This window comes from Lithobates pipiens, unplaced genomic scaffold, assembly GCF_037356315.1.
Source record: "Lithobates pipiens isolate NorthernLeopardFrog02 unplaced genomic scaffold, aLitPip1_a1.2 Scaffold_18, whole genome shotgun sequence".
Classification (NCBI taxonomy): domain Eukaryota; kingdom Metazoa; phylum Chordata; class Amphibia; order Anura; family Ranidae; genus Lithobates; species Lithobates pipiens.
The window spans coordinates 647,410,844-647,434,728 of NW_027507758.1; the positions used below are offsets into that span (position 1 = coordinate 647,410,844).

A 23,885-nucleotide genomic window follows, 5' to 3' on the forward strand; every position below is an offset into this window, starting at 1 on the left:
AAAGAAAGAAAATTAGAAAACAAAGAGAAATAGAGCAGAGGAGAAGCTTCAACACAAGCGTAAACAGGACCATAGTAAGGACCCACCCAACCGCAATACAGGACTGAGGTGAGGATCTACCCAACCGCAATACAAGACTGAGGTGAGGACCCACCTAACCACAGTATGAGACCAAGGTCAGGATCCCCCCCCCCACCACAACATGGGACTGAGGTGAGGATTCATCCAACCACAAAAGGAGACTGAGGTGAGAACCCACCCAACCACAATACAGGACAGAGGTGAGGATCCACCCCACCAAAATAGAGGTCCGAGGTGAGGACCCACCCAACCACAATACGGGACCGAGGTGAGGACCCACCCAACCACAATACGGGACCGAGGTGAGGACCCACCCAACCACAATACAGGACTGAGGTGAGGATCCATACCACCAAAATAGGAGGTCTGAGGTAAGGACATACCCAACCACAATATGGATCCAAGGTAAGGATTTGCCACACCAAAATAGATGGCGGAGTTGAGGACCCACCCAACCACAACACAGGACCGAGGGGAGGACCAACCCAACTCCAAACGGGACTGAGGTGAGGATCCAGCCACAATATGGGACCAAGGTGAGGACCTACCCAACCACAATACAAGACCAAGATGAGGATCCACCCAACCACAATACAGGACCAAGGTGAGGAACCACCCTACTACAATACGGGATCAAGGTGAGGACCCACACAACCACAATGCGGGAACGAGGTGAGGACCCACCCAACCACAATATGGGACCGAGGTGAGGACCCACCCAACCACATTACGGGACCGAGGTGAGGACCCACCCAACCACAATACGGGACCGAGGTGAGGACCCACCCAACCACAATACGGGACCGAGGTGAGGACCCATACCACCAAAATAGGAGGTCTGAGGTAAGGACATACACAACCACAATATGGATCCAAGGTAAAGATTTGCCACACCAAAATAGATGGTGGAGTTGAGGACCCACCCAACCACAACACAGGACCGAGGGGAGGACCCACCCAACCAGAATACAAGACCAAGATGAGGATCCACCCAACCACAATACAAGACTAAGATGAGGATACACCCAACTACAAAATGGGACCAGGGTGGGGATCAACACAACCACAAAACATGACCGAGGTGAGGATCAACCCAACCACAATACAGGACCAAGGTTAGGATCCACCAAACCACAAAACGGGACCAAGGTGAGGATCTACCTAAGCACAATATGGGACCAAGGTGAGGATCTACCCAACCTCAATACAGGACCAAGGTGAGGAACCGCCGAACCACAAAATGGGACCAACGTGAGGATCCACCCAACCACAATACGCGAACGAGGTTAGGATCAACCGAACCACAAAAGAGGACCGCAGTAAGGATCCACCCAACCGCAATATGGGACCAAGGTGACAACCCACCCAACCATAAAATGAGACAAAGTGAGGACCCTCCCTACCACAGTAGGAGGTCTGAGGTGAGGGCCCACCCAACTACAATACGGGACCTAAGTAAGGATCCACCCAACCACAATACGGGACTGATGTGAGGATCTACCCCACCAACATACGGGACCAAGGTCAGTACCCACCCAACCACAATACGGGACCGAGGCGAGGATCCACCCAACCACAATAAGGGACCGAGGTGAGGACCCACCCAATCACAATATGGACTGAGGTGAGGATCCACCCAATCACAATATGGACTGAGGTGAGGATCCACCCAGCCACAATACGGGACTGAGGTGAGGATCCACCTAACCACAGTACAGGACCAAGGTGAGCACCCACCCAACCACAATACTGGACCGAGGTGAGGATCCACCCAACCACAATCTGGACTGAGGTGAGGATCTACCCAACCACAATGCAGGATCGAGGCGAGGATCCATCAAATCACAATACTGCACTAAGGTGTGGATCCACCCAACCACAATAACAGACCGAGGTGAGAATCTACCCAAACCTAAAACAGGACCAAGGTCAGGATTCACTCAAACACAATACATTCGTTCATAATAACTATGATTTTCTACTATTATTTTTACTTTTTTATTACAGTCCCCTCATTGGGAGGGGCTTTGATGACATATATCAGGGCTCTAAACAGATTCCCGATGCCTCATTTTTTTAGGACAGGGAAAGAGACGGAGGATACAGAGTCCTTAATCTCCTTGTCCTCTGCAGTCACAGCTGTACTGGATGAATGAATGTTGTATACAGAGGCTTTGTGTTCATTCACAGACACACTTCATTTATGAATGAACAGCGGAATGATTGGTACTGATCACTTTCAGAAAAGGAAGGGGGTGGGGTTTGTAGCATGAAACTGACCCCCAGTCTGGCAGAGGAGATTGAGGACACAGGGAGGAGGTGAGAAGATGGCACACAAAACACGGGACGCAGTGCTGCAAATGACAGTAGTGGCGGCGAAGCACTTTTTTATTAATAGCTGTGATTGTCAGCCACTATTTTTTAATCAGCCACCTCTAGGGGGCAGTTCTGTTATCTACCCACTAAGGTGACCATGAGCTTGGGGCAGAAGGGGGAATGCAGCCTGCAGCCGGCATAAGTCAAACTGAGCTGGCCAGGCTGGAAGCCGCTCTGTTCCACCATATGCGTTGGTGGCGGAAAAAGGGTTAAAGCTGACCTCCGGCCCTCCCTTCAGTCTTGTAGTTGTACCGGCTCCTCTCCTGGACTGTTTTGGCCCACTTCTATGTATTTTTACTGTTGTTCTATTGAACTGTATCCAGTTACTATTGTTCTGTAGCTCCCAGGGGTTTAGTCAGGGAGCTCCTCGCCAAATTCCTTGTCAGGAGTAGCTACTGTAGTTAATTATTAGGGCTCCATTGACTTCTCCCTAAGTTTGGCCTGGGCTGGTTATACTCTCCTCTTCTCGGGCACTTGGAGGTATTAGATTGAGAAGGACAACTCGAGGTCAGGTTATGGGTATATGGGGTATCTCAGCCAATGGGCAGGGGTTTTCTTGAATCCCTTGGTCTGCTGGTAGAGCCTATATATTCGGGTGAGGTCAGGTGTTCCATGTTCTTGTGTGCCACCCAGTCTGGGTGGACTTGTGTCATCTGCCCCGGCTGCTAGGCTGGAGATTGGGCCTATCCCGGGGGCATTAGGCTGCCGAGCTGTCTGAGGGCCTATCCAGAGTAAGAGGGCAGTGCAGGGTTGGGTTTGCGGCTTGCAGTCCAACCAAAAGTGACGGTTCTGCTGGCCGGAGAAGCTGTTATGGTCGGAGGTAGAGGGGAAGCTGTCACCACTAAAGGACCAATCGCCTTTACCAGGGATCTCAGTGTGTAACTCAAGAAAGTACCGGAGCTGTATCCTCACCAAACGGGCACAGTGGATAATCAGGAACCTTCAGGCGGTGATCAAGTCAGGGACCCAACCAGCGGAGGAGACGCTTGCAGAGCAGCCTTGTGTGCCAAGCCAGGGACTGAGCCGGTCAGCAGGGGTGAAGCTTGAAGGTATCCGAAGTGCCAAGCTAAGGACCCAGCAGGGAAGCGTGGGTGACACTTGAGGGAGATGCCACCACGAAAGCCTTGAGGAGCTCACAGGATTCAGAGTCAGTGAATCAGAGGGTCCAGTGAGAGACCAGGAGCTCAAGGGGCTGAAGAACCACAAGGAGAAGTTGTAGTACAGCAGAGAGAACTGTTACTTTGTGTTAGGAACTGTTTGAGTACTGTTGCCATAGGAGACAGCAATCCCGCACGTGCAGAAGTGGCACCTTGCTGGGGCCTTTCCCTGTGCGGCTGTCCTCCTGTTGAAGTCTCGGAATCTGCCATTTGAAATTGCAACTACTTTTTTTTTTTTCTCAAATGAGTTTATTAAAGAAAACTAAAACCTATATAGAACCCGAACCTATATACTGCCAATGTAGAATAAATTCAGAAATTACCAAACATCTAGCTAGTAGGCATTCCCCGCTTCACAAACTGCTAGTTCAACTTCATTGTAGTAGTAGTCTGTCCAATACTAGATCTATTAGAGAGAGGCTAGGGGTATCCAACCACAGTTTATCAAACTTGCCAAACGATCCTCTATGCTGGAAGATAAACTTCTCCAGCCGTAGAGTCACCCGTCTGAGCTATTCATTCCATCACCGTTGGAGGGGTCGACTGCCTTCCAATGCCGAAGGATGAGCCTGCGAGCCTGAAACAAGGCTCTGGCAATGGGGCGCTTTGGACAATCTTCAATTGGGCGGTCGTTCAAAATACCCAATATACATGGTTTGGGGTCTGTCGGTACATTGACCTGGAACACTTTATGAATAGTAGTCAGTACACCTGTCCAATGTAGATGCAGCTTCTGACAGCGCCACATCAAACGAATAAGGTCTCCATGGTCCCTCAGACATCCAGGACAGTCCGAATCTGTTCTCACCCCCATCCTAAACAGTCTAGAGTTCCATGTATAGGTGAGAAAGGCACTGAGCGACATTCAGGGAGCAAAGCTGTACCACCTGTAGGACCTCCTCCCACTGTTCCTCCTCAAAGGAGCCGACATCCCTCTCCCACTTGCTCGCTGTCCCCAGAGGGAACCTGTCCAGGAAGGCTGATAAGAGCATTGCATACCATCTAGAGATAAAACCCGAAAAAGTATGTGACTTCCTCCATATAATGGAATATGGGGGTCGGAGCAAAGCTGTACCACCTGTAGGACCTCCTCCCACTGTTCCTCCTCAAAGGAGCCGACATCCCTCTCCCACTTGCTCGCTGTCCCCAGAGGGAACCCGTCCAGGAAGGCTGATAAGAGCATTGCGTACCATCTAGGAGATAAAACCCTTAAAGTGTGTGACTTCCTCCATATAATGGAATATGAGGGTCGGAGCAAAGCTGTACCACCTGTAGGACCTCCTCCCACTGTTCCTCCTCAAAGGAGCCGACATCCCTCTCCCACTTGCTCGCTGTCCCCAGAGGGAACCCGTTCAGGAAGGCTGATAAGAGCATTGCGTACCATCTAGAGATAAAACCCTTAAAGTGTGTGACTTCCTCCATATAATGGAATATGGGGGTCGGAGCAAAGCTGTACCACCTGTAGGACCTCCTCCCACTGTTCCTTTCTCAAAGGAGCCGACATCCCTCTCCCACTTGCTCGCTGCCCCCAGAGGGAACCCATCCAGGAAGGCTGATAAGAGCATTGCGTACCATCTAGGAGATAAAACCCTTAAAGTGTGTGACTTCCTCCATATAATGGAATATGGGGGTCGGAGCAAAGCTGTACCACCTGTAGGACCTCCTCCCACTGTTCCTCCTCAAAGGAGCCGACATCCCTCTCCCACTTGCTCGCTGCCCCCAGAGGGAACCTGTCCAGGAAGGATGATAAGAGCATTGCGTACCATCTAGGAGATAAAACCCTTAAAGTGTGTGACTTCCTCCATATAATGGAATATGGGGGTCGGAGCAAAGCTGTACCACCTATAGGACCTCCTCCCACTGTTCCTCCTCAAAGGAGCCGACATCCCTCTCCCACTTGCTCGCTGCCCCCAGAGGGAACCTGTCCAGGAAGGATGATAAGAGCATTGCGTACCATCTAGGAGATAAAACCCTTAAAGTGTGTGACTTCCTCCATATAATGGAATATGGGGGTCGGAGCAAAGCTGTACCACCTGTAGGACCTCCTCCCACTGTTCCTCCTCAAAGGAGCCGACATCCCTCTCCCACTTGCTCGCTGCCCCCAGAGGGAACCCATCCAGGAAGGCTGATAAGAGCATTGCGTACCATCTAGAGATAAAACCCGAAAAAGTGTGTGACTTCCTCCATATAATGGAATATGGGGGTCGGAGCAAAGCTGTACCACCTGTAGGACCTCCTCCCACTGTTCCTCCTCAAAGGAGCCGACATCCCTCTCCCACTTGCTCGCTGCCCCCAGAGGGAACCCGTCCAGGAAGGATGATAAGAGCATTGCGTACCATCTAGGAGATAAAACCCTTAAAGTGTGTGACTTCCTCCATATAATGGAATATGGGGGTCGGAGCAAAGCTGTACCACCTGTAGGACCTCCTCCCACTGTTCCTCCTCAAAGGAGCCGACATCCCTCTCCCACTTGCTCGCTGCCCCCAGAGGGAACCTGTCCAGGAAGGATGATAAGAGCATTGCGTACCATCTAGGAGATAAAACCCTTAAAGTGTGTGACTTCCTCCATATAATGGAATATGGGGGTTGGAGCAAAGCTGTACCACCTATAGGACCTCCTCCCACTGTTCCTCCTCAAAGGAGCCGACATCCCTCTCCCACTTGCTCGCTGCCCCCAGAGGGAACCTGTCCAGGAAGGATGATAAGAGCATTGCGTAGCATCTAGGAGATAAAACCCTTAAAGTGTGTGACTTCCTCCATATAATGGAATATGGGGGTCGGAGCAAAGCTGTACCACCTGTAGGACCTCCTCCCACTGTTCCTCCTCAAAGGAGCCGACATCCCTCTCCCACTTGCTCGCTGCCCCCAGAGGGAACCTGTCCAGGAAGGATGATAAGAGCATTGCGTAGCATCTAGGAGATAAAACCCTTAAAGTGTGTGACTTCCTCCATATAATGGAATATGGGGGTCGGAGCAAAGCTGTACCACCTGTAGGACCTCCTCCCACTGTTCCTCCTCAAAGGAGCCGACATCCCTCTCCCACTTGCTCGCTGCCCCCAGAGGGAACCCGTCCAGGAAGGCTGATAAGAGCATTGCGTACCATCTAGAGATAAAACCCGAAAAAGTATGTGACTTCCTCCATATAATGGAATATGGGGGTCGGAGCAAAGCTGTACCACCTGTAGGACCTCCTCCCACTGTTCCTCCTCAAAGGAGCCGACATCCCTCTCCCACTTGCTCGCTGTCCCCAGAGGGAACCTGTCCAGGAAGGCTGATAAGAGCATTGCGTACCATCTAGGAGATAAAACCCTTAAAGTGTGTGACTTCCTCCATATAATGGAATATGAGGGTCGGAGCAAAGCTGTACCACCTGTAGGACCTCCTCCCACTGTTCCTCCTCAAAGGAGCCGACATCCCTCTCCCACTTGCTCGCTGTCCCCAGAGGGAACCCGTCCAGGAAGGCTGATAAGAGCATTGCGTAGCATCTAGAGATAAAACCCTTAAAGTGTGTGACTTCCTCCATATAATGGAATATGGGGGTCGGAGCAAAGCTGTACCACCTGTAGGACCTCCTCCCACTGTTCCTCCTCAAAGGAGCCGACATCCCTCTCCCACTTGCTCGCTGTCCCCAGAGGGAACCCGTCCAGGAAGGCTGATAAGAGCATTGCGTACCATCTAGAGATAAAACCCTTAAAGTGTGTGACTTCCTCCATATAATGGAATATGGGGGTCGGAGCAAAGCTGTACCACCTGTAGGACCTCCTCCAACTGTTCCTCCTCAAAGGAGCCGACATCCCTCTCCCACTTGCTCGCTGCCCCCAGAGGGAACCCGTCCAGGAAGGCTGATAAGAGCATTGCGTACCATCTAGGAGATAAAACCCTTAAAGTGTGTGACTTCCTCCATATAATGGAATATGGGGGTCGGAGCAAAGCTGTACCACCTGTAGGACCTCCTCCCACTGTTCCTCCTCAAAGGAGCCGACATCCCTCTCCCACTTGCTCGCTGCCCCCAGAGGGAACCCGTCCAGGAAGGCTGATAAGAGCATTGCGTACCATCTAGAGATAAAACCCGAAAAAGTGTGTGACTTCCTCCATATAATGGAATATGGGGGTCGGAGCAAAGCTGTACCACCTGTAGGACCTCCTCCCACTGTTCCTCCTCAAAGGAGCCGACATCCCTCTCCCACTTGCTCGCTGCCCCCAGAGGGAACCTGTCCAGGAAGGCTGATAAGAGCATTGCTGTACATATATATATATATATATATCTTTAGGGGATTGCGCCTCCCACTCACTATTTATACTACCCCCTAATCAATAGAGTATGCTTAATAATACTTATATTCACTAAATAATCACTGTGACCCCATATTTTCTAAAATATATACACAAGACATTCATTTATAATTGCAAAAAATATAGCGTCCTTATTGTGCGATATTTTAATTCGATTGATCCAACTGTGCCGTCTTAATCACCGTTCATCTTCTAATCAAAAGTCCACTTGTGTCAACTAAAATAACCAAATCTGTGCCACCGTCACCAAGCAGAATGGCCACTCACCAGATGTCCCCAATCAGTAAGCCTTCGGTTCATTCAACGGATAACCAATCCACAACGCATTCCTCCTGTTAGCAGGCCCATGGCTACATCAGTGAACCCTGTGGCATGGCACATAAGAGCCCTAGTGGGGTCAATGTTTATATTCCTCCCTCCCTGTTCCTGCTCTGAGGGCATGGTCCGGGCAATATGCTGCAGCTGGGCTGCTAGGTGATATAGCCATGGGTTAGGCAATGCCAATCCTCCCTCCTCTTTGGATTTTTGCAGCTGCTCCAACTTAATCCGTGGTGGCTTTTTGAGCCATAAAAATGCCCTGAAGATGGAGTTAATGATTCGGAATACCTTAAAGGGAACCACCAGAGGGGTGTTATGCAAAATGTAAAGAAGTTGCGGCATGAAGACCATCTTTATAAGATTTACCCTGCCTACCAAGGACACCTTAAGGTGCACCCATACTTTAGCTCTATCTCGAATTCTATTAATCAAGGGTGACAAATTAAGGGATACGTAGTCGCGTGTCTCAGGAGTGACATGGACTCCTAGGTACATGACACCGGCACATCATGTACCGTACATCCCAGGCTATACAGAGCTACGTCTATCGGCATGAGTGAGGGTTTAGTCCATTTGATTACTATGTTCTAAAGCCCGTAATAACCAACATTGCTTCCTTAAGCACTTGCTTACTGGGCACTTAAACCCCCCTCAGTCCCAGACCAATTTTCAGCTTTCAGCGCTGATGCACTTTGAATGACAATTGCGCGGGCATACAACACTGTACCCAAATGAAATTTTTATCATTTTTTTCCCACAAATAGAGCTTTCTTTTGGTGGTATTTAGTTACAGCTCGGAGTTTTATTTTTTGCTAAACAAACAAAAAAAGATGCAAAAAAATAAAAATAAATAAATCATGTTTTAATAGTTTGTTATAAAATTTTGCAAACGGGTCATTTTTCTCCTTCATTGAAGTGTGCTGATTAGGCGGCACTGATGGCTGCATTGGTGGGCACTGATGGGCTGCATTGGTGGGCACTGATGGGCTGCATTGGTGGGCACTGATGGGCTGCACTGGTGGGCACTGATAGGCATAGTTAAGGCGGCACTAATAGGCACAGATAAGGCGGCACCGATGGGCACAGATAAGACGGCACTGATGGGCAAAGATGGGCACATAAGATGGCACGGATGGGTGGCACAGATGGGTGGCACGGATGGGTGGCACGGATGGGCACTGATAGGTACCACAGATAGATGGGACTGATTGGCACTGATAGGTGGCACTGATAGGTGGCTCTGATAGGTGGCACTGCTGGGCACTGATGGGCGGCACTGCTGGGCACTGATGGGCGGCACTGCTGGGCACTGATGGGCGGCACTGGGGTGCAGCACCTTTGAGGCAGATTGGGTGGCACTGTGGGTGGCACTGTGGGTGGCACTGTGGGGTGGCACTGTGGGTGGCACTGTGGGTGGCACTGTGGGCACTATGGGCACTGACGGGGGGCACTTACTTTTGCGTTTTATTTTACTTCAGGATGGCACTGCGGGAGGCAGGTGGGCACTGGCAGGTGGCAGGTGGTCCCTTGTATTGATGGCCGTGATCGGGACTGATGTCCCGATCACGGCCGCCGGTGATCGGCTTTTTTTTTTCTCCTCGCGCTGTCAGCGCGAGGAGGAATAATAGCCGATTACCGGCTCCGTTCTATCACATGATCAGCTGTCATTGGCTGACAGCTGATCACGTGATAAGGGGTCGGGATCGACCCCTTGCACGGATCGGTGATCAGGCGAGTCTCACGGACTCGCCGATCACAGAGCGCGCCGCGCGCGCCCCTCAGGGGGCGCGCAGGCCGCTCGTATCCGGGACGACGTCAATAGACGTAGTCCCGGAAATGTAGGTCCGCGCTGATGCCGTCATTTGGCAATAGCGCGGATCTGTAGTGGTTAAGTGAGTTGGCGGTGTCGCCCAGTAGCAGCATAGTGTCGTCGGCATAGAGCATACGTTTTTCATGTAGCTCTCCATGCCGAAAGCCTCTGATACCAGGGGTAGCCCGGATCAAGGCAGCCATGGGCTCAACGGCAATGGCGAACAGGAAGGGGGACAGTGGGCACCCCTGACGGGTCCCTCTGAATAAGGGGAACGGTAAAGAACTATCTCCCGCCTCACGGATAACTGCCTGCGGAGAGCTGGTATAACAGCTGTACCCAAGACAGAAACACCAAATTTGCCCATGACTGCCCAGAGATAATGGCATGCTGTCGAAGGCCTTATGGGCGTCCAGCGATAGGAGTGCTCTATCTCCTGCATTATCCGACGGTGCCTGTAAATGTAGAAAAGGCCTACGAAGGTTTATGGCCGTGGATTTTTGAGGTATAAAGCCAGATTGATCTGAATGAATAATTGAAGATATAACCTTATTAAGCCACGAGGCCAGAACTTTGGCAAGGATTTTAATAATCGCTCTGTGACAATGATATCGGTCTATACGAGCTCAAATCCAAAAAGGATCCTTGCCCGGTTTCAGTATGAGGACAATGTTGGCCCTAGTCATAGAAGCGGGTAGGCGGTGCCCCTTCCTAGCCGAGTTAAGTACTTTGAGTAGTTGTTGTAAAATGAGTCCCCTGTATTGTTTAAACATTTCCATAGGGAGACCATCATCCCCCATGGGCCTTGGGGAAAAGACTAAGTGCCTTTTGTAGTTCCTCTATTTTAATAGGGGTGTCTAAGAGTGACCTTTGGGAATTGGATAAACAGGGTAATGCCATGTCCTGTAGGTAGTGCTGTAAGTCATTTAGTAAATATCCCCTCTTAGACTGGTATAAGTCAGAGTAGTATCCCACCAACTCCTGCATAATGTGATTGGGGGTATTCACCCCCATTCCCTCCTATGGTCGGAGAGGTCTGGGAAGCCTTGACTATCTTCGCAAGCAGGCGACCTGTTTGTTCCCCCTCCTCATAAAACGCTAATCTATGCGGTCAGCAGCCTTAGAACGGTCCACGGCCTCCTGATCTGCCAGCCATGCATCCTTGCTGCCATCCGAGGGGGGTCGGCTATAAACTCCGCCTCCATATGACTAACCAGCTGGGCAGCTTGTTCTTCCTGAGCGTTCGTTCTGGATTTTATAACCTCTGTAATAAGAATACCTCTCACGAATGAATTAAACGTCTCCCATGCCACATTCAAATCAGGGTGGGCTTTGTGGGGCATTGCCAAAACTCAGAGATGGCGACATTTATCCCTTCATGGGAGGTGAATACATTTAGCCAGAAGGCATTGGGTTTCCATGGTGCCCTCGGCAGATCGGTGGCAGGTTTGGCATTTAGTGATACCACCAAGGGGGGGGGGGTAATCCGACACACCCCCCCTCACTAGATACTGGCTATCCTGCAACAGATGGGACGTCTGGGGTGTGCATAAACAAAGATCAATCCTCGATAAGGAGAGATATGTCTTGGAAAAGCAAGAGAATTGCTTCTGCTGTGAGTTTCGTCCCCTCCATGGATCCATCCATCCCACCTCCTCCAAGTGCAATTTTGTGGCCTGCCACCGGAGGGGGATGTTTGTCCAAAACTGGGTCCATATAACAATATAGGTCTCCCACTACTATGAGGGGTCTGCCCAGCTGGTACGTCAGGAGCGTTCTCAATATCTCAGATATAAAACGGAGGTGGTATATATATATATATATCAGAAGGAATACATTTCCGTTAATAAATTCTACACAGTAGTATCTCCCCTCCTCATCTATCAATTGATCAAGCCCTTGGATGTCTACCAAGCGGTGCACCAGTACACTCGCCCCACTTGAGTAGAAGTTATCGGTGGAGTGGTACGCCCCATCCCACCCAGGCAAAATGTACACTAGACTCTGTCCCTGGCACCAGGTGGGTCTCCTGGAGGGCATAGAATGCCGGGAAGTATTTTTTAAGGATAGTTAAGCCCATATTGCGTTCAAGAGGGTTCTGAAGGCCTCTAATGTTCCAGGAAAGCAGAGGGACGGTTCTCATTTAGGAGGAAGATGTTTAGAAAATGCAGGAAAAAAAAAAAAAACTCGGGTCATGGGCACCCTCCGGCGGATACTGCCTCGCTCAGCTCGGCAGGGCAAGTTGGGATAGTGATCAAGACATTGGGCATAATACAGTATACAGGAATCATGTTTCTTCTGTGTTGCATTCCCCTGCAACTGCTGTATGGTTGCCTTAGCACCAGAATCATGACAGGAACATAGCAGAACAAAAAAGAAAAAATTCAATGCAAAAATCAACAGAAAAGAAAAAAAAAAACACATACGGTTGCCCAGGGCAACAGAACTTGTAATCCCCAAGAAGTGCCCGGAGGACCTTCCCTGGGTGAATAGAACTTGAAGATGTCCATTGGGAAAAAGTCATCCAAAAGGGTCCTTGAAACTCACTTGCTCTCAAATTGCACGGGGTAGCTGGTAAATATAGCCTCCCGACCGAGCCGGGTAATACTTCACTTACTGCTCCTATGGAGTGAAGGGTCAATCATCCACTTCCAATGCCCTCCCGGCCTGGCAGAAAGCATTTGCATTGGCATCCAGCCACGCAGAGGCCTCAGCAGCCAATTCAAAGAAGTGTGACTGACCTCCCGCCACTATCCGGAGTCTGTCCGGAAAACAGCATGGCATACGTGGCACGTAGATGCTGCAAACTTTTCTTCCCGTCAGCAAATTTAGCTCGGCGTCGCTGCACTTCTGCAGAATAATCAGGGTACAATGATACACAAACTCCATTATACTGTATATTGCTCCGTTCTCTTGCTTGGCGAAGCACAATTTCTTCGTCTTTCTAGTTAAGCAGCCTGGCTAATAGGGTGCGTGGGGGGGGGGATGTCCTGGTGGGAGGGCCCTTGGTGGCACTCTGTGGGCACGTTCTACTGAGTATAGCGGGGTAAACACCTCCTTACCGATAATTTCCAGAAGACATTTTTCAACACATTCAGTGGGGTCTCTACCCTCCGTTTTTTCTGGGAGCCCCACGATACGGACGTTGTTTCGTCACAGGCGGTTTTCAGTATCATCTAATTTGAGTTTTTCGCCCTTGCTAGCCTGGCTGTAATCTGCGTGTCTGTTATAAGCGGGGTCAATTTGTCTTCTATATCACTAATCCACCCCTCAGCTGCTGTGGTGCGCTCTCTGGTTTTCTGTAGGTCATGGCGGATGAACCCCAATTCCTCCTTGAGACCCCCAAAATGCCCCGGAGAGTGTCTACTGATTCAATGCACTTGTGCACAGCTCTAAGGATTTCAGCTAGTGTGGGTTGGTCAGCCTCGTCACCCTCCTCATCTTCCGCCATATCATGATGGGAATGGTCAGTGCTGCCTGGAGGGGCCTGGGTAGGCCACGCATCCTCCGTCTGGGTGGTCATCCCCCTCCCCCTGCCCAACAGCACTCAACAGCCTCTGGGTATAGTATAACATGTCCCGGGGGGCTCTTTCTCTGTGCCTCTAGGGTTCTTAGGGGGCTTATCCGAGTCCTTTGGCTTATCTGTTTCACATGGGCACTGGGAGAGCGGAGCTGCGGCGCCATATTGGATCTCCGGCGGGCCTCCTGTTTCCATCTGCTTGCGGGTCAGCATCGCATCCACGGAGTTCGGCAGCGGTGCCAGGTGCGCCAGGGAAGTGTACCGGTCAGGAGCAAAATCCAGCGGGATTTCAGGCTGGGAGAAGGATCAATGTCGGATCAGGATCGGGAGCGCTGTGAGACACGTCCTCTCACATGCCACTCTTGGCCACGCCCCACAATTGCAACTACTTAAGGGTGTCCTGGCCCTAATCCTCTTTCCCTTGTAAAATATAAAAAGGAGTATCAAAGAAATAAAATCTCTTTTACATCCAAGAAGTGTCTGGCGCCCAATGACTCTTACCATCTTTGCACCCACTATGCCTCACAACCCACCACATATTGAAGGATTTTCGCTGTCTTTGGCCTTGAAGGTTCTCATTAGGCTGGAAGAGGTCAGAGATTCTGCTACAGTTCTAATGTAGGCTGACATCTAGTGGTGTTTTAGGGCCACTACAACTTGTTTACGTATGTGATTTGGTATCTCCCTCTGTCTTCCCTTCTTGTTTAGTGCTAATTAGTTCAGTCCTTGTCCCTTACTGTTTCTTCCATGTTGCCTCTGTGTGCTTGTCCTGCTCAGACACAGGGCTCAGGAAAGTCAATGTCTTCTTACACTTCTGGATTCTGGGAAAACTTCCTCTGCACTGCAATTATCTGAAGTAAAATTGTGCTGGACTCAACTTATTGAAGAGTTAAGCTGCCTGTGTATGGTGCAAAGAGTAGGCTGGGTTTAAGGAGGTAAGTCAATGTTTAAAGCAGCATTCAAAACAGAAAATGGACTGAAATGGCTTACTCTGATTTCACTGCACACTGTGAGCTTCTCACAATGTGCATTAGAAGCTGCAGCAAGTCAGACAGAGCCCTCAATTTCTGGCTGGATGATGTCCAACGTCATCTAGCCCTTTTCTGCCCCTAGCCCATCTGTCCCTGCCACACCCCTTTCATTTACTTGATTTCTGTTTTTTTCAGCCATATGAGCTCAGCATTACCCAAGGTGGTCTATATATCAATACAGCCTGTCTAGGAACATCCACTGCTCCAGACTGACACCCACCCTGTACACCAGTACCCTCAATTTTGGGAGGGGGAAGAGCCTTTTTCTCTCTGGAATATTCCAATGAAGATGGACTTTTTTTCTGTTGGGGGAGGGGCCTATCCTGGAGGGCTGTGTTCTTCCCTTCAGGGGAGAGGGCTATTCTGAAGGGTTCTGTCTTCATCCTTTCGGGAGAGGGGCTTATCCTGGAGGGTTCTCCTTATTTAGGGGAGAGTCCTAGCCTGAAAAGCTGTGTGCGGCTTCTTCCTTTCGGAGGAGAAGCCTAGCGTAGAAGTCAGTGTGCGGGTTCTGCCCTTTGGGCATAATGGTCTATCCTGGAGGGCTGTATGTGGGTTCTTCACTTCATGGGAGGGGCCTAACATGGAGGGCTGTGTGTTGGTTCTTCACTTCATGGGAGGGGCCTAACCTGGAGGGCTGTGTGTGGGTTCTTCACTTCATGGGAGGGGCCTAACATGGAGAGCTGTGTGTGGGTTCTTCACTTCATGGGAGGGGCCTAACATGGAGGGCTGTGTGTGGGTTCTTCACTTCATGGGAGGGGCCTAACATGGAGGGCTGTGTGTGGGTTCTTCACTTCATGGGAGGGGCCTAACATGGAGGGCTGTGTGTGGGTTCTTCACTTCATGGGAGGGGCCTAACATGGAGGGCTGTGTGTGGGTTCTTCACTTCATGGGAGGGGCCTAACATGGAGGGCTGTGTGTGGGTTCTTCACTTCATGGGAGGGGCCTAACATGGAGGGCTGTGTGTGGGTTCTTCACTTCATGGGAGGGGCCTAACATGGAGGGCTGTGTGTTGGTTCTTCACTTCATGGGAGGGGCCTAACATGGAGGGCTGCGTGTTGGTTCTTCACTTCATGGGAGGGGCCTAACATGGAGGGCTGCGTGTTGGTTCTTCACTTCATGGGAGGGGCCTAACATGGAGGGCTGCGTGTTGGTTCTTCACTTCATGGGAGGGGCCTAACATGGAGGGCTGTGTGTTGGTTCTTCACTTCATGGGAGGGGCCTAACATGGAGGGCTGTGTGTTGGTTCTTCACTTCATGGGAGGGGCCTAACATGGAGGGCTGTGTGTGGGTTCTTCACTTCATGGGAGGGGCCTAACATGGAGGGCTGTGTGTGGGTTCTTTACTTCATGGGAGGGGCCTAACATGGAGGGCTGTGTGTTGGTTCTTCACTTCATGGGAGGGCCCTAACATGGAGGGCTGTGTGTTGGTTCTTCACTTCATGGGAGGGGCCTAACATGGAGGGCTGTGTGCGGGTTCTTCACTTCATGGGAGGGGCCTAACATGGAGGGCTGTGTGTTGGTTCTTCACTTCATGGGAGTGTCCTAACATGGAGGGCTGTGTGTTGGTTCTTCACTTCATGGGAGTGTCCTAACATGGAGGGCTGCGTGTTGGTTCTTCACTTCATGGGAGGGGCCTAACATGGAGGGCTGTGTGCGGGTTCTTCACTTCATGGGAGGGGCCTAACATGGAGGGCTGTGTGTGGGTTCTTCACTTCATGGGAGGGGCCTAACATGGAGGGCTGTGTGTTGGATCTTCACTTCATGGGAGTGTCCTAACATGGAGGGCTGTGTGTGGGTTCTTCACTTCATGGGAGGGGCCTAACATGGAGGGCTGCGTGTTGGTTCTTCACTTCATGGGAGTGTCCTAACATGGAGGGCTGTGTGTTGGATCTTCACTTCATGGGAGTGTCCTAACATGGAGGGCTGTGTGTGGGTTCTTCACTTCATGGGAGGGGCCTAACATGGAGGGCTGTGTGTTGGTTCTTCACTTCATGGGAGGGGCCTAACATGGAGGGCTGTGTGTGGGTTCTTCACTTCATGGGAGGGGCCTAACATGGAGGGCTGTGTGTTGGTTCTTCACTTCATGGGAGGAGCCTAACATGGAGGGCTGTGTGTGGGTTCTTCACTTCATGGGAGGGGCCTAACATGGAGGGCTGTGTGTGGGTTCTTCACTTCATGGGAGGGGCCTAACATGGAGGGCTGTGTGTGGGTTCTTCACTTCATGGGAGGGGCCTAACATGGAGGGCTGTGTGTGGGTTCTTCACTTCATGGGAGGGGCCTAACATGGAGGGCTGTGTGTTGGTTCTTCACTTCATGGGAGGAGCCTAACATGGAGGGCTGTGTGTGGGTTCTTCACTTCATGGGAGGGGCCTAACATGGAGGGCTGTGTGTTGGTTCTTCACTTCATGGGAGGGGCCTAACATGGAGGGCTGTGTGTGGGTTCTTCACTTCATGGGAGGGGCCTAACATGGAGGGCTGTGTGTTGGTTCTTCACTTCATGGGAGGAGCCTAACATGGAGGGCTGTGTGTGGGTTCTTCACTTCATGGGAGGGGCCTAACATGGAGGGCTGTGTGTTGGTTCTTCACTTCATGGGAGGGGCCTAACATGGAGGGCTGTGTGTGGGTTCTTCACTTCATGGGAGAGGCCTAACATGGAGGGCTGTGTGTGGGTTCTTCACTTCATGGGAGGGGCCTAACATGGAGGGCTGTGTGTTGGTTCTTCACTTCATGGGAGGGGCCTAACATGGAGGGCTGTGTGTGGGTTCTTCACTTCATGGGAGGGGCCTAACATGGAGGGCTGTGTGTGGGTTCTTCACTTCATGGGAGGGGCCTAACATGGAAGGCTGTGTGTTGGTTCTTCACTTCATGGGAGTGTCCTAACATGGAGGGCTGTGTGTGGGTTCTTTCCTTCGGGGAGGGGCATTTTCTGGAGTGTTGTGTGGGGGAGCTCCTCCCTTCAAGGGAGAAATCTAGACTTGGGGACTGTGTGTGGGTTCTTCTCTTCAGGGGAGGGTCCTGGCCTGGAGGACTGAGTAAGGGTTCTGCTCTTTGTGGGAGGGGCCTAGCCTGGAATGCTGTATGTGTGTGTTCCTCCCTTTAGGGGAGAAGTCTAGACTAGGGGACTGTGCGAGTTCTTCCCTTTGGTGGTGGGGTCTAGCCCAGAGGGCTGTGTGAGGGTTCTTCTCTTTGGGGGAAGGGCCTAGCCTGGAGTGCTGTGTATGTGGGTTCCTCCCTTCAGGGGAGAAGCCTAGCCCAGAGGACTGTGTGTGGGTTCTTCCCTTCAGAGGAGAGGGCTATTCTGAAGGGCTGTGTCAGGGTCCTTCCTTTCAGGAGAGGGGCTTATCCTGTAGGGCGTGTTCTTCTCATTTAGGAGAAAGGCCTATCGTCTAGGACTATGTGCTTGTTTCTCCTTTTTGGGAAGAAAGGCCTAGTCTGGAGAGCTGTGTGCAGGTTCTTCCCTTTGGGGAAGGGCCTATCCTGAAGGGTTGTTTGTGGGTTCACTCCTTAGGCGAGAGTCCTAGCCTGGAAAACTGTGTGCAGGTTCTTCCTTTCAGAGGAGAAGCCTAGCCTGGAGGGGTGTGTGAGTTATTCCCTTCAGAGGAGAAGCCTAGCCTGGAGGTCTGTGTGAGTTATTCCATTCAGGGGAGGTGCCTAGCCTCGAGGGGTGTGTGTGTTATTCCCTTCAGGGGAGGTGTCTAGCCTGGAGGGGTGTGTGTGTTATTCCCTTCAGGGGAGGTGCCTAGCCTGGAGGAGTGTGTGTGTTATTCCCTTCAGGGGAGGTGTCTAGCCTGGAGGGGTGTGTGTGTTATTCCCTTCAGGGGAGGTGCCTAGCCTGGAGGTCTGTGTGAGTTATTCCCTTCAGGGAGGTGCCTAGCCTGGAGGTCTGTGTGAGTTATTCCCTTCAGGGGAGGTGCCTAGCCTGGAGGGGGTGTGTGTGTTATTGCCTTCAGGGAAGGTGCCTAGCCTGGAGGGGTGTGTGTGTTATTCCATTCAGGGGAGGTGCCTAGCCTGGAGGTCTGTGTGAGTTATTCCCTTCAGGGGAGGTGCCTAGCCTGGAGGGGGTGTGTGTGTTATTGCCTTCAGGGGAGGTGCCTAGCCTGGAGGTCTGTGTGTGTTATTCCCTTCAGGAGAGGTGCCTAGCCTGGAGGTCTGTGTGAGTTATTCCCTTCAGGGGAGGTGCCTAGCCTGGAGGAGTGTGTGTGTTATTCCCTTCAGGGGAGGTGCCTAGCCTGGAGGGGTGTGTGTGTTATTCCCTTCAGGGGAGGTGCCTAGCCTGGAGGTCTGTGTGAGTTATTCCCTTCAGGGAGGTGCCTAGCCTGGAGGTCTGTGTGAGTTATTCCCTTCAGGGGAGGTGCCTAGCCTGGAGGTCTGTGTGAGTTATTCCCTTCAGGGGAGGTGCCTAGCCTAGAGGGGGTGTGTGTGTTATTGCCTTCAGGGAAGGTGCCTAGCCTGGAGGGGTGTGTGTGTTATTCCCTTCAGGGGAGGTGCCTAGCCTGGAGGTCTGTGTGAGTTATTCCCTTCAGGGGAGGTGCCTAGCCTGGAGGGGGTGTGTGTGTTATTGCCTTCAGGGGAGGTGCCTAGCCTGGAGGTCTGTGTGTGTTATTCCCTTCAGGGGAGGTGCCTAGCCTGGAGGTCTGTGTGAGTTATTCCCTTCAGGAGAGGTGCCTAGCCTGGAGGTCTGTGTGAGTTATTCCCTTCAGGGGAGGTGCCTAGCCTGGAGGGGGTGTGTGTGTTATTGCCTTCAGGGGAGGTGCCTAGCCTGGAGGGGTGTGTGTGTTATTCCCTTCAGGGGAGGTGCCTAGCCTGGAGGGGGTGTGTGAGTTATTCCCTTCAGGAGAGGTGCCTAGCCTGGAGGGGTGTGTGTGTTATTCCCTTCAGGGGAGGTGCCTAGCCTGGAGGTCTGTGTGAGTTATTCCCTTCAGGGGAGGTGCCTAGCCTGGAGGTCTGTGTGAGTTATTCCCTTCAGGGGAGGTGCCTAGCCTGGAGGTCTGTGTGAGTTATTCCCTTCAGGGGAGGTGCCTAGCCTGGAGGTCTGTGTGTGTTCTTGCCTTCAGGGGAGGTGCCTAGCCTGGAGGTCTGTGTGTGTTATTCCCTTCAGGGGAGGTGCCTAGCCTGGAGGGCTGTGTGAGTTATTGCTCCTTTCGGGGTTGGAGGTCTATCCTGGAGGGCTGTATATGGATTCTTCCCTCCAGGGGAGGGGCCTAGCATAGAACACTGTGTGTGGGTTCATCCCTTCAGTTGAGGGGCCTATTTTGGAGGACTTTGTGTGGGTTGTTGCTTTTGGGGTTGGAGGCCTATCCTGGAGGGTTCTGTTTAGGTTCTTCCCTTCAAGAGAGGGGCCTCTCCTGGGTGGCTCTGTGTGGGTTCTTTCCTTTAGAGAGGGGCCTCTCCTGGGTGGCTCTGTGTGGGTTCTTTGCTTTAGAGAGGGGCATTTTCTGGAGGGCTGTAAGTAGGCTGTGACCCAGGAATGGGACCTAAGGGGAGGAAGTGTAATGGTGAGTAGCACAGCGCCCCTTCCTTCCACCTTGCTGGTCATTGTTAGAGAACTGCCTGGGAGTCTGGGACTGCCTTTCTATGGAGTGACTGATGTTCCTGTACTGTACTTACGCCATACTTACCCCATTCCTGTATTGTATGTAGCAAGGTCTCCGGCCTCCTTTGATCTAATGAAAACCTCCAGGGCCAGAGATAGCTGACATCCTTCTGTATGTAGTGGTTTGTGGGGCATAGTGGGTGTAAAGATGGTGAACGTCATTGGGCACCAGACACTTCTTGGATGTTTTTTTTCTCTTAACGGTCCTTTTTGTATTTTTGGGGGGAGAGAGGGTTAGGGCCAGGACACCCTAAGATAGTTGCAAACTCAATTAGGAGACTCTGACACTTCAATAGAAGGACAGCCATGCAGGGAAAGGCCTCCAGCAAGAAGCCACATCTGCACGTGCAGGAATGCTGTCTCCTATGGCAACAGTCTTTAACAGTTCCTAACACAAAGCATAACAGTTCTCTCAGCCTCACTACAACTTCTCCTTATCATTCTTCAGCCCTCTGAGCTGCTGGTCGCTGACTCTGAATCCCTTGAGCTTCTCCAATCTTCACGGTGGTATCTTCCTCAAGCTTCACCCCACCTCTCTGCTGGGTCCCTAGCTTGGCACTCCAGATACTTCTCAAGCATCCCCCACTCTTGCCTGCTCAGTCCCCGGCTTGGCACACAAGGCTGCTCTATAAGTTTCACCTCCGCTTGTTTGGTCCCTGGCTTGGCACACAAGGCCACTCTACAAGCGTCACCTCCGCTGGTTGGGTTCCTGGCTTGGCACACAAGGCCACTCTACAAGCGTCACCTCCGCTGGTTGGGTCCCTGGCTTGGCACACAAGGCCACTCTACAAGCGTCACCTCCGCTGGTTGGGTTCCTGGCTTGGCACACAAGGCCACTCTACAAGCCTCACCTCCGCTTGTTGGGTCTCTGGCTTGGCACACAAGGCCGCTCTACAAGCGTCACCTCCACTGGTTGGGTCTCTGGCTTGGCACACAAGGCCGCTCTACAAGCGTCACCTCCGCTGGTTGGGTCCCTGGCTTGGCACACAAGGCCGCTCTACAAGCGTCACCTCCGCTGGTTGGGTCCGTGGCTTGGCACACAAGGCTGTTCTACAAGCGTCACCTCCGCTTGTTTGGTCTCTGGCTTGGCACACAAGGCCGCTCTACAAGCCTCACCTCCGCTGGTTGGGTCCCTGGCTTGGCACACAAGGCTGTTCTACAAGCGTCACCTCTGCTTGTTTGGTCTCTGGCTTGGCACACAAGGCTGTTCTACAAGCCTCACCTCCGCTGGTTGGGTCCCTGGCTTGGCACACAAGGCTGTTCTACAAGCGTCACCTCTGTTTGTTTGGTCTCTGGCTTGGCACACAAGGCTGTTCTACAAGCGTCACCTCTGCTTGTTTGGTCTCTGGCTTGGCACACAAGGCTGTTCTACAAGCCTCACCTCCGCTTGTTGGGTCCCTGGCTTGGCACACAAGGCCGCTCTACAAGCGTCACCTCCGCTGGTTGGGTCCCTGGCTTGGCACACAAGGCCGCTCTACAAGCCTCACCTCCGCTGGTTGGGTCCGTGGCTTGGCACACAAGGCTGTTCTACAAGCGTCACCTCTGCTTGTTTGGTCTCTGGCTTGGCACACAAGGCTGTTCTACAAGCCTCACCTCCGCTGGTTGGGTCCCTGGCTTGGCACACAAGGCCGCTCTACAAGCGTCACCTCCGCTGGTTGGGTCCGTGGCTTGGCACACAAGGCTGTTCTACAAGCGTCACCTCCGCTTGTTTGGTCTCTGGCTTGGCACACAAGGCCGCTCTACAAGCGTCACCTCCACTGGTTGGGTCCCTGGCTTGGCACACAAGGCCGCTCTACAAGCGCCACCTCCGCTTGTTGGGTCTCTGGCTTGGCACACAAGGCCGCTCTACAAGCATCTCCTCCGCTGGTTGGGTCCCTGGCTTGGCACACAAGGCCGCTCTACAAGCGTCACCTCCGCTGGTTGGGTCCCTGGCTTGGCACACAAGGCCGCTCTACAAGCGTCACCTCCGCTTGTTGGGTCCCTGGCTTGGCACACAAGGCCGCTCTACAAGCGTCACCTCCGCTGGTTGGGTCCCTGGCTTGGCACACAAGGCCGCTCTACAAGCGTCACCTCCGCTGGTTGGGTCCCTGGCTTGGCACACAAGGCTGCTCTACAAGCGTCACCTCCGCTTGTTGGGTCCCTGGCTTGGCACACAAGGCCGCTCTACAAGCGTCACCTCCGCTGGTTGGGTCCCTGGCTTGGCACACAAGGCTGCTCTACAAGCGTCACCTCCGCTTGTTGGGTCTCTGGCTTCGCACACAAGGCTGCTCTACAAGCGTCACCTACGCTTGTTGGGTCCCTGGCTTGGCACACAAGGCCGCTCTACAAGCGTCACCTACGCTTGTTGGGTCCCTGGCTTGGCACACAAGGCTGCTCTACAAGCGTCACCTCCGCTTGTTGGGTCTCTGGCTTGGCACACAAGGCCGCTCTACAAGCGTCACCTCCGCTGGTTGGGTCCCTGGCTTGGCACACAAGGCCGCTCTACAAGCGTCACCTACACTTGTTGGGTCCCTGGCTTGGCACACAAGGCCGCTCTACAAGCGTCACCTCCGCTGGTTGGGTCCCTGGCTTGGCACACAAGGCCGCTCTACAAGCGTCACCTCCGCTGGTTGGGTCCCTGGCTTGGCACACAAGGCCGCTCTACAAGCGTCACCTCCGCTTGTTGGGTCCCTGGCTTGGCACACAAGGCCGCTCTACAAGCGTCACCTCCGCTGGTTGGGTCCCTGGCTTGGCACACAAGGCCGCTCTACAAGCGTCACCTACGCTTGTTGGGTCCCTGGCTTGGCACACAAGGCTGCTCTACAAGCGTCACCTCCGCTTGTTGGGTCTCTGGCTTGGCACACAAGGCCGCTCTACAAGCGTCACCTCCGCTGGTTGGGTCCCTGGCTTGGCACACAAGGCCGCTCTACAAGCGTCACCTACGCTTGTTGGGTCCCTGGCTTGGCACACAAGGCCGCTCTACAAGCGTCACCTCCGCTGGTTGGGTCTCTGTCTCGATTCACACTCTGTTCCTGATTCTGCACTGTCCCCGTCTGGTGAGAATACTGCTCCGCTACTTGTTTCAGTTACTCACATACCCATAACCTGACCTTGGGTTGCCCTTCTCATATCTAGTACCACCAAGTACCCGGGCCACCACCTAGTGGTAGAAGAGAAAAGTGCAACAAGGCCAAATTTAGGGAGAAATCAATAGATCTCTAACAATCAACCAGGATAACTACTTCTGGCAAGTAAATTTGTGAGGAGCTCCCTGACTAAACGCCAGGGTGCTATATGTACTTACCCCATTCCTGTACTTTACTTACCCCATTGCTGAGGACCACTTATCACCAGATAAAGAAGTTGGAACTTGTCCTCCATGTGATGTGATGAATAAGAATGAAATGTGTAGGACCAATGATATTATGACAGACTCACCCGAGACTGAGGCTTTTGGTGGGGACTGCAATCTCAGGAGTTACCGGCAAGAGGCTAGCCTGCAGTCCCCTCCAAAAGCCCCTGTAATGGGTGAGTCTGTCACAGATATCAAACCTACTCCTCACAATGATCACAGTAGGCATATGTAGGCACAGACCCCTGCCAGGTTTTTATTGTCCTGTCCATGTCATTGTAGACCCACGATGACAGGAAGAGTCGGTATGTTTCTCCCCCGAGAAACCTCTCCCAGACTATAACACAACGAGGAGAGGAGAGGGATAGAACCTCTG

General features: G+C 52.2%; 1 protein-coding gene across 1 annotated transcript in view; it reads right to left on the reverse strand.

Moving 5' to 3' along the window:
• The window catches only part of EMILIN1 (elastin microfibril interfacer 1), a 68,388-nt gene that overhangs the window by 15,977 nt on the left and 28,526 nt on the right, over positions 1 to 23,885 (reverse strand). The gene's annotated exons all lie outside the window — the stretch shown is intronic.